Here is a 9,468-nt window from a genome sequence, read left to right as displayed (position 1 = left end):
TACAAGTGAGATAAACAGGGCCCCAAATTTCCTCCCTTTGGCCTGGGGTGACTAGAGAACAACTGTTCAGGGGCTTAATGGTGATCAGCTTCTTGGTGTTACAAGCGGGTTAGAATTTTTTTCTTTTCATGTGAAATAAATCACTAACCCTGATTGAGACCCCTGAAACTAACACCCCATCCCCTACCTCTAGCTGGATAATGGCATCACTGGGGGGCCCTCCCTCAGACTTCGCTGCTTACTGGAACACTTGATGACAAAATAAGAGTTTCCAAGGCACTAGAGATGATGTAACAGTAGAGTGATTGAGAAATGGGTCATAAACTCCATCCCTAGGTGATGGGGGTGGGGCTGTGGGGGAGAGGAGGGTGTGTCCAGGCAGGAGGAGGTGATGGGTAGAAGGATTTAAAGGAGGCAGAAATCTCTCTGCGACTGGTGTTATTTCTTTTAGCATACACATCAAAGAATACAATTTGTATTCATTTATTTACACCTGTTTCTAATGAGAATACATACACATTGAAAAACTCAGTGTATCTTATATGCATATGCAAGCACATACAGAGGGATTCGTTCCCCTTTTGCCTAGGGCCGTGGTTGGCAAACTCATTAGTCAACAGAGCCAAATATCAACAGTACAATTGAAATTTCTTTTGAGAGCCAAATTTTTTAAACTTAAACTATATAGGTAGGTACATTGTTATTAACTTAATTAGGGTACTCCTAAAGCTTAGGAAGAGCCACACTCAAAGGGCCAAAGAGCCGCATGTGGCTCGCAAGCCGCAGTTTGCCGACCATGGGCCTAGGGGATAACTAACACTTGAACAGTCATTTAAAGGATAAAAAATGGCCCTGGTCAGTGTGGCTCAGTGGTTAGAATTTCAAAATAAAGTTTAAAAAATGGAGCGTTATTTTATACTAAATGTTCACTGCTGATGTGATTATTGCAAATGATTGTCATTATCCTTATGTTTTACACTAGAGGCCTGGTGCATGAATTCGTGCACAGGTGGGGTCCCTTGACCTGGCCAAGTGGGGCCACAGGAGGTTGGCTGTGGGAAAGCACTGACCACCAGGGAGCAGGCAGCTCTTGCATTGAGTGTCTGTCCCCTGGTGGTCAGTGCACATCATAGCGACTGGTCCACCGGTCATCCGGTCGCTTAGGCTTTTATATATAGAGATAATAAAACTGAGGCACTTTGAAAGAAAAAGAACAAAAAATAAAACTGAGGCACTTTAGGTTCTTAAGAGAGCTTAAGTATGCTACACAAAGTAACAGATGCAGTAAGTGTTGGAGCCGAGATTCAAAATCATCTTGGACCACTATGCTGTGCTGCCATCCACTGATGACTCCCAGATCCACATCTTCAGCTCAGTCTCTCTCCTTGATGACAATCTTGAGTATCCAGCGACCTCTACACATCTTTATCTTATGGTCCCATAGACACCTGACACTCAACATATATACACCTAAATTTAGCCTTGGCAAATGTGTGCCTTCTCTGATGTCAGTAACTCTGTGAAAGATACCTTCATCTATCCAGCTGTTCCAGCCACCTCAGACTCTTCCACTATTCTCACCACCTCTAACACATCCATCCAATCAATAATCAGGTCTTTAAAATAAAACTTTACCCCTCTCTACCCTCTTCTACTTGAAATTCTACTCACCTTAGATGAGTTTTCCTGGCTAAGCTCTCTCTTAGGGCTCACAGAATGGCCCTGTGATAGAGAGACATCTTCTCAGATTGTAGCACTGCTTAAGTTATTAATATGGTCTCTGATATACTGACCTCCATAAAAACAAGAACCCTGAATTCCATGAGACTTGCATATTACCTGGTACACCGTTTTGAATAAATTGTATCAGAGTTGAAGACCAGATGTTAGGATGAGGCTAGATTAATTTTTTAATCTTCCAATGAAGGTTGTATCTGGATGAAAAGGCAAAAGGAAAGGATGTGAAACTTTTACTGAATGGAATGTGATGGTAACCCTTTATATCTCTCTCCACTGGACTAATATAGTATTCAGAATACACCCAATAGAAACAGAGTCTGAAAGAACATGTAGTTTCTAATACAGTTCCTTGGTCTTAATAGGAAACACATGGGAAGAATCAGCTCCACATTTTACCACTGCACATTACTGCTGTTGAGAATGTATCCTGGAAATGTGCAATAAAGGAGAAAGAACAACAATATGGAAGTAGTATAGTCCCCTTGTAATGTCATCAGAACAGTGACCTAAATCATTTTTATTTTTTATTCCATCCAGGACTTATTTTTTGAAATGTATTTTTTATTTATTTCAGAGATGAAGGGAGAGGGAGAGAGGGATAGAAACATCAATGATGAGAGAGAATCATTGATCAGCTTTCTCCTGTATGTGCCACATTGGGGCTAAGTCTCCTTGAGTTGATAGAGTGGCCTTGTGTAGTAGGTGTCCTATAGGGCCCAGTGGCTCAGCCTCCCCAGTCACCTGAGGTGGACACTCTTGATGCACCCCTTTATGGACTGTAAGTATAGTCTTGTTGCTGTTGGTGTCACTGGGAGGAATTGACCTCCTTAGGCCTTTTATTGATAGGTTTGGGGATCCCTAGTCCACCTGCAGCTCATTTGACAGGTTTTATTCTGAGAAAGGACAGGCCCATCATATGCAAAAGCTGCTGTGCACAGCTTGGGTGGGGTTGCAAATTGGGTGGGGCAGGGTCTCAGGGAATCACCAGGGCTGAGCAAACAGAAATGGCTGCCACTCAGCCCTGCAACCAAGTAGGGCCCAACACAGGAACAATGATAACTGCGACGCACTCTGTCTGGGAGAAAGCCACCCCCGAGTTCCTGCCTCAATGCCAGACAGTCCAGTTTCTCCTCATATGTTCCTTGGTCCCCTCAGAGCCTCGCCCAGCAAGGGAGCTCAGAGGAAGTGGGAGCTTGTAAGTTCGTAGTGCTGGCCTTTTAAGAGGAGCAGCTGGGTCTCCAGCAGCTTCTGTGTCACTGAGCCCCTATCCGCACTGATTTTTATAGCCCGTAGTTCTTACTGCCTGTAGGGACTTCTTTTCCCACCTCTGGGACCCTGGGCTGGGGGTCTGGTGTGGGGCTGGGGCCCCTTGCTCCTCCAGGCGGCCTCAACAGAAGCAATCTCCCTCCTGTGCCGGACCAGCCCGTTCTGCACCTCCATACCTCCTACCAGTCTCAGTGTGCTTTCCTTCCTTACTTCTCTAATTGTAGGGCTTCCATTCAGCCAGCTTTCTGGTGGTGCTGGATGATGGTTGTTCTGTATTTTAGTTGTAATTTTGATGCGGTTGTGGGAGGTAGTGAGTACAGGCATTTGCCTATGCTGCCATTTTGGTTCTACCAAGGCCTATGAGTTGTTTATAAATATTAGATATTAACCCTGGATCAAATATATGATTGGCAAATATTTGCCCTATTTCAGAGGTTACCTTTTCATTTTGTTGATGGTTTCCTTTGCTGTGAGTTAAACAGCAACACTCTACTCATGACTTTTTGTTATACGAGAATTTGTCATCATTTGTTAAACCAGTTTAGTCAAGATCTTCTGTTTTGGTAAAGAAAAGTGGCTTATCTGAGAATTCTCCCTGTGCCAGGGGTTTGTTTTATGTTCATTCTGAGTTACCAAGAAGGCAAGAAGCAGCTACCTACTGGCTTATGGGGCCTTTCTGGAGACAATAAAGAGGCCTCACACATCCCATTGGTACCCTCAGAAGGTTCACAAACCCATGGAGGCAATAGTGCCAGTTCCCTCAATAGCAAGCAAATTGAGGCATGCCATCATAGCACCAGTGATTGAAGACGAACCTGTGAGAGTGGCCTTTATTCATTGAGAGTCTATCATTTTCATTCCTGTGAGCACAGCACACCTATGAATAATAGGATATGTAAATTTAAAAAAAGAAAGAAAATTCTAGAAATAGCACCAACGCTGCCCCTTCACCCAATGCCATCATGACAAGCCAAAGACAGACTAGAACCCCAATGATCTGGCATCCCTTCCCTCCACAGTGATTGTAGCTTACCCAGGCACAGTGTGAATGCCTCCTTATAGGACAGTGTTAGGCTGTGTGTGTCTTTCACCCAAGGGAAAACAGGAGGACTAGAATTAGTATCTTAGGACTCACCCAGCTATGACACCCAGCTGGTGGGTCACCACCTACAACAGTTCTGGGCTATAATCAGGGCTCATCTCCCACAGTTAATCCGTTAGAAAATAACTATATTTTCTCTGGTCAAGGAGGAGTGGAGGAGGGTGATATGGATCTACAACTGATGATATGTCCCAGGCAAATGAGGAGAAATTAAAATAGCTGTTAATGTAAAAAGCCAGGTCATATTAAGACAGATTATATAAAACAGAAATGGGATTTAGGGGGGAAAAATAACAGAAGCAAGTATAGGGCTGCTCTGAGAATTATAAGAGAGCATTTCCACTTCCCCTTATCAATATTTTAGGAGAAATTGGAATTACCATAAAAGGGGAAACTACCAAGGACCATATGGATACTAGGGTTACTTTATCTATCCTTAACCCTACCCAATTAAATCACTCTCTCCCTCAGAATAAAGCTTCTGTACAAATTGTAGGGGTATCTAACCAATCAAGGTCTGTTTTTAAGTCAGAACTTATTCCCTTCCAGCTAGGGAACATGTTACAGAGCAATACATATTCTTATAGTCAAATCTGCCCCAATTCACCTGATTGGGCGAGATTTTCTTGAAAGGTATCTAAAACTAAATAAATCAGGCACTGAAACAATTGAGAAAATAATGATTTTAAAGGAGCCTCAACAACAGGAAACTAATCTTGAGACTGAATGTTTGCTACAAAATGTTCCTATGAAATTCTGGGCTCTTTCCAGTATGGATATTGGCAAAATTAAGTTAGCTATTCCAGTTAAAATAACTATTGACAATACTTTACCTTTACTTAATGTTTGTCAATATCCTTTAAGACTTGATGCACTGGCCAGAATCAAACTCATTATTCAAAATTACTTAAAGAGAGGGCTTAACATCCCATGCACGAGCCCCTGTAATACTCTTATCCCTCTAGTAAAGAAACCCAATGGGAAAGAATGGAGATTTGTACAATATCTCAGAGCTATAAACAAAATAGTTATTCCTAGACATCCTGTGGTTCCAAATCCACATACTCTGTTACCTACCATTCCTATGTATTGCCAATAGTTTCTAGTAATAGATTTATGTAGTATTTTTTTCAACATTCCTATAGAAAAAGGCAGTCATTATCTTTTTGCCTTCACCTGGGAAGGTCACCAATTCACCTTGACCACAATTCCCCAGTGTTATATAGAGTCCCACATATTTCTCTCAAATACTAAAGGCTGATTTAAATGATGTTGAAATTCACAGATATTCTACTCTGATCTAATGTGTAGAGGATTTACTTTTATGTTCCAGGGCATTTTTAGACTCCCCAAAGGATACAGTTTATTTAAGGATTGTTTTTTTAGTTTCTCTTTCTGAGAGTTCATTATTGGTGTATAAAAATGCCATAGATTACTGGGTGTTAATTTTGTATCCTGCTACATTGCCAAATTCATTTATTAAATCTAGTAGTTTTTCGGTGGACTCTTTAGGGTTTTCTAAGTACAATATCATGTCATCTATGAATAATGACAGTTTTATGCTTTCTTTTCCAATTTGGATACCTTTTATTTCTTCTTGTCTGATCACTATGACTAGTACTTCCTCTTTTTAATGTATGGCCAGATCCGGTTTACTAATGTTTTGTGGAGGATTTTAGCATCTATGTTCATCAGTAATATTGGCCTGTAATTGCCTTTTCTTGTAGTGCCTTTATCTGGTTTTGGAATTAGGGTAATTCTGACCTCATAAAAAGAGATTAGAAGTGTCCCTTCCTCTTGGATTTTTTGGAATAGTTTGAGGTGTACAGGTGTTAGTTCTTCTATGAATATTTGGTAAAACTCCCCTGTGAAGCCATGTGGACCAGGGCTTTTGTTTCCTGGGAGTTTTTTGTTTACTGCTTCACTTTCATCAATTGTTATCAGCCTATTCAGTTTTTTTTTTTATCCTTCCTGATTCCGCTTTGGAAGATTGTAATTTTCTAGGAAATTTGTCCATTTCGTCCAAGTTGTCCAGCTTGGCATATAGTTGGTCAGTATTTTCTTACAATCCATTGTATTTCTGTGGTGTCAGTTGTTACTTCACCTCATTTGTTTCTTATTCTATTTATCTGGATTCTCTCTTTGTTTCTTGATGAGTCTGGCTAAAGGTTCATCAATCTTGTTATCTTTTAAAGAACCAGCTCTTGGTTTCATTGATCTTTTGTATTGTGGTGGTTGGTTTGTTTGTGTGTGTGTTTGTCTCTATGTCATTTATTTCTGCTCTAATCATTATTTCCTTCCTTCTTCTTACCCTGGGCTTTTATTGTTTCTCTCTTTCTAATTCTTTAAGTTTTAGGGTTAGATCATTTATTAGAAAATTTTCTTATTTCTTGAGGTAGCCTGTAGTGCTGTGACCTTCCCTGTCAGGCCTACTTTCACTGTGTCCCATAGATTTGGATTTTGTTATGAGTTCCTTTTCATTTTTTCCAGGGAGTTTTTTGTTTATTCCTTGGACCTCATTGATAACCCATTCATTGTTTAATCAATAAGTCTTTTTTGGCTCCTATATAGGAAAGTATATTGATGGTGCCTCCCATGTTGGTCTGTGTAAGGACACCATATACCCAACCAATTACATGTTAGTAATGGTCAGATGAAATAAACAATGCAAATTATCTCACACCTACTAGTGTTGGCAGCAGGGAAAGCAGCACCAGGTGTTAGACTGGTGGGGTCAGGCTGGACCTGGGTTCAGCAACCGCACTACTTGAATTCTGGTTAGGAAAGAATTCAGAGCCAAGACTCAAACTATAATAGAACATTTATTTAGAAAATCACAGAGGTAGAAGAAGTAATCCGTAGAAGAAATGGGCTTAGGAAATAAGTTATAGAGGCAAAGGAAGGGCCCCTGGAGCTTATGGAGAGAGTGAGGGGAACACCAGGCTGTACTCTCAGGAGAAAGGGAGTGCTCCCCTCTATTCTAAGGGTTTTTAAGGTGGAGCTTTTAGGGGAGATCTCAGGGGAAGATCTCAATAGAATATTCAGCAGTTTTTCAATCGTGTGCTGATTGATTCAGTGCCAGGGCTGGGGTCATTATTCAATGCAGCTTGTCCTGAGTTAGCTGTGATATCCCTTGTCTAGTTTTGCTGCTTTTCCAGATCTGGAGCTGAAATACAACTGAGGCCCAGTTGTTATCTCTAGGAAGGAAAAGTCAGGAGGTGTAAACCGAATGACCAGTGATTTGAAAGGTCAGGGGGTCCAATAGTATGACCAGTGATATGCTAAGTGAGGAAAGGTCACCCTGGGAATGAGGTCCCACCCTACAACTGTCTGTTGCTAGGCACTCAGATCTTTCTGCTCTAGTGTCCTTCTGTACCTGGCCTAATGTCCTTGCTCTGCTCATGTCTGTCTAACTGTCATAGTAGTGCTCAATAAATATTGATGCATTCAAGTTACCATCTTGCTCTTATGTACTCTACACACACAAACACACACACACACACACACACACACACACACACCACAAATTCTACTCAAATCTGTTTTTTTATTTCTATGAAAATCCTCCAATCTTAGAAGAGATTACAGACAGATATAAATCACACCCCCATTTACTCCCTTCTTAAACTTTAAAGGCAGTTCACTTTAACTTATAAGGTCTCTGTGGTGATCACAAGATTAAAACAACAGAGACTGTATGAAATAGCAGTTGCCACAGAGCAGAATCTAGTTTATCATCAGAAGAATATTATGGCCAGTGGTAGACTACCTGTTTTAAAACTTTATAATAAAAAACATGAACAGATTTATTCAATTGTATATGTGGAAATGTACAGATAAGAAGCTAAAAGTGTTTATATAACATTCAAATAGAAAAACTGCTCTGAGCTGCCTGGGGCTGTCAAGAGAGTGCTATCTACATTTTTTACACTAGGGGCAGCAACATATAAGAAATGGCTCTTTATTCCCATGACATTTTTAACGGACTGTAATATTTGACCAAAAACAAATACATATTAATTAGAAATTGAAAGACTGATATTTTGGGACCAATTTTCTGGAATTTGAGGAGGACCTCTAGTGGAAGATGTTGATTGGTGTGGTATATACTTTTGTTGCTTTTAAAGCTAGATGAAATGATGCCTTTGTCTCTTAGTGTGAGACGCAGCAAAGGGCCAAATGGGAGAATAGCATGCAGCAGGGTCTGGATTCAAAGTCATTCCACAGAGTGATTCTCAACTAAACTTCTAGAAAAATCTCTCTGTTTATCTTTGTGTATTTATATAGTGTATATAAAAGAATTATAAGGATGAATGAGTCTGCTTGTTTGGTTAAACCTATCTTCCAGGTAACTCCATATTGCTTTCCACAGTGGCTGCACCAGTCTGTATTCCCACTAACAGTGCACAAGAATTCCCTCTTCTCCACATCCTCTCCAACACTTGTTGTTTGTTGATTTATTGATGGTAGCCATTCTGACAGGTGTGAGGTGATATCTCCTTGTGGTTTTAATTTGCATCTCTCTGATGATGAGTGACATGGAGGATTTTTTCATGTCTATTGGCCATCTGTATGTCCTTTTGGGAGAAGTGTCTATTCAGGTCCTTTGCCCATTTTTTTAATTGGATTGTTTGGTGGTTTTTTTGGTGTTGAGTTTTATAAGTCCTTTAGAAATTTTGGATATTAACCCCTTATTAGATGTATCATTGGCAAATATGTTCTCCCATTTAGTGGGTTGTCTTTTCATTTTGTTGATGGACCTGGAGAGTATTATACTAAGTGAAATAAGTGAGTCAGAGAAAGACAAGTACCATATGATTTCACTTATATGTGGAATCTAATGAACAAAATAAACCAACAAGCAAAATAGAAACAGACACTCATAGATACAGAGAACAGACTGACAGCTGTCAGAGGAGCTGGGTGAAAACTGTGAAGAGATTAAACAAAAAACCCTCATAGAAACAGACAATAGTATGGTGATTACCAGCAGGAAAGTGAGTTGGGGGAGGTAGAAGTGAGTAAAGGAGGGATAAATGGTGATGGAAGGAGACTTGACAAGATGGTGAACATATAATACAATATACAGATGATGTATTATAGAATTGTACAACTGAAACACATATAATTTTATTAACCAATGTCACTCTGATAAATTTAATAGAAAATTAAAAACACCCATCCTCCATAAGGTTGTGCATTTTGAATACCAATTTTGTTTTTATCTCACAAGCTGAGGAATCAAGCATATTCAGCTTCAGTTTCCTTGGCAACCAAACTGCTTCCTGTCTAGACTTCTGGTCATGAGAAGAGAGAAAAGGAAAAACAAAGAATGGGGGAGGGAAGCTAAAAATGTTATA

General features: G+C 40.1%; 1 long non-coding RNA gene across 1 annotated transcript in view; it reads right to left on the bottom strand.

Annotated features, from left to right (window-relative positions):
• The window catches only part of LOC107183432, a 30,634-nt gene that overhangs the window by 14,217 nt on the left and 6,949 nt on the right, over positions 1 to 9,468 (bottom strand). Inside the window, exon 2 of the long non-coding RNA XR_001514221.1 lies at positions 1,840 to 1,934. This is a non-coding gene — a long non-coding RNA (uncharacterized LOC107183432). The remainder of the gene's footprint in view (positions 1 to 1,839; positions 1,935 to 9,468) is intronic.

This window comes from Myotis davidii, unplaced genomic scaffold (genome assembly GCF_000327345.1).
Source record: "Myotis davidii unplaced genomic scaffold, ASM32734v1 scaffold1960, whole genome shotgun sequence".
Lineage (NCBI taxonomy): Eukaryota > Metazoa > Chordata > Mammalia > Chiroptera > Vespertilionidae > Myotis > Myotis davidii.
Note: the sequence above shows the minus strand (reverse complement) of the source record. Positions and strands in the feature narration are given on the sequence as shown.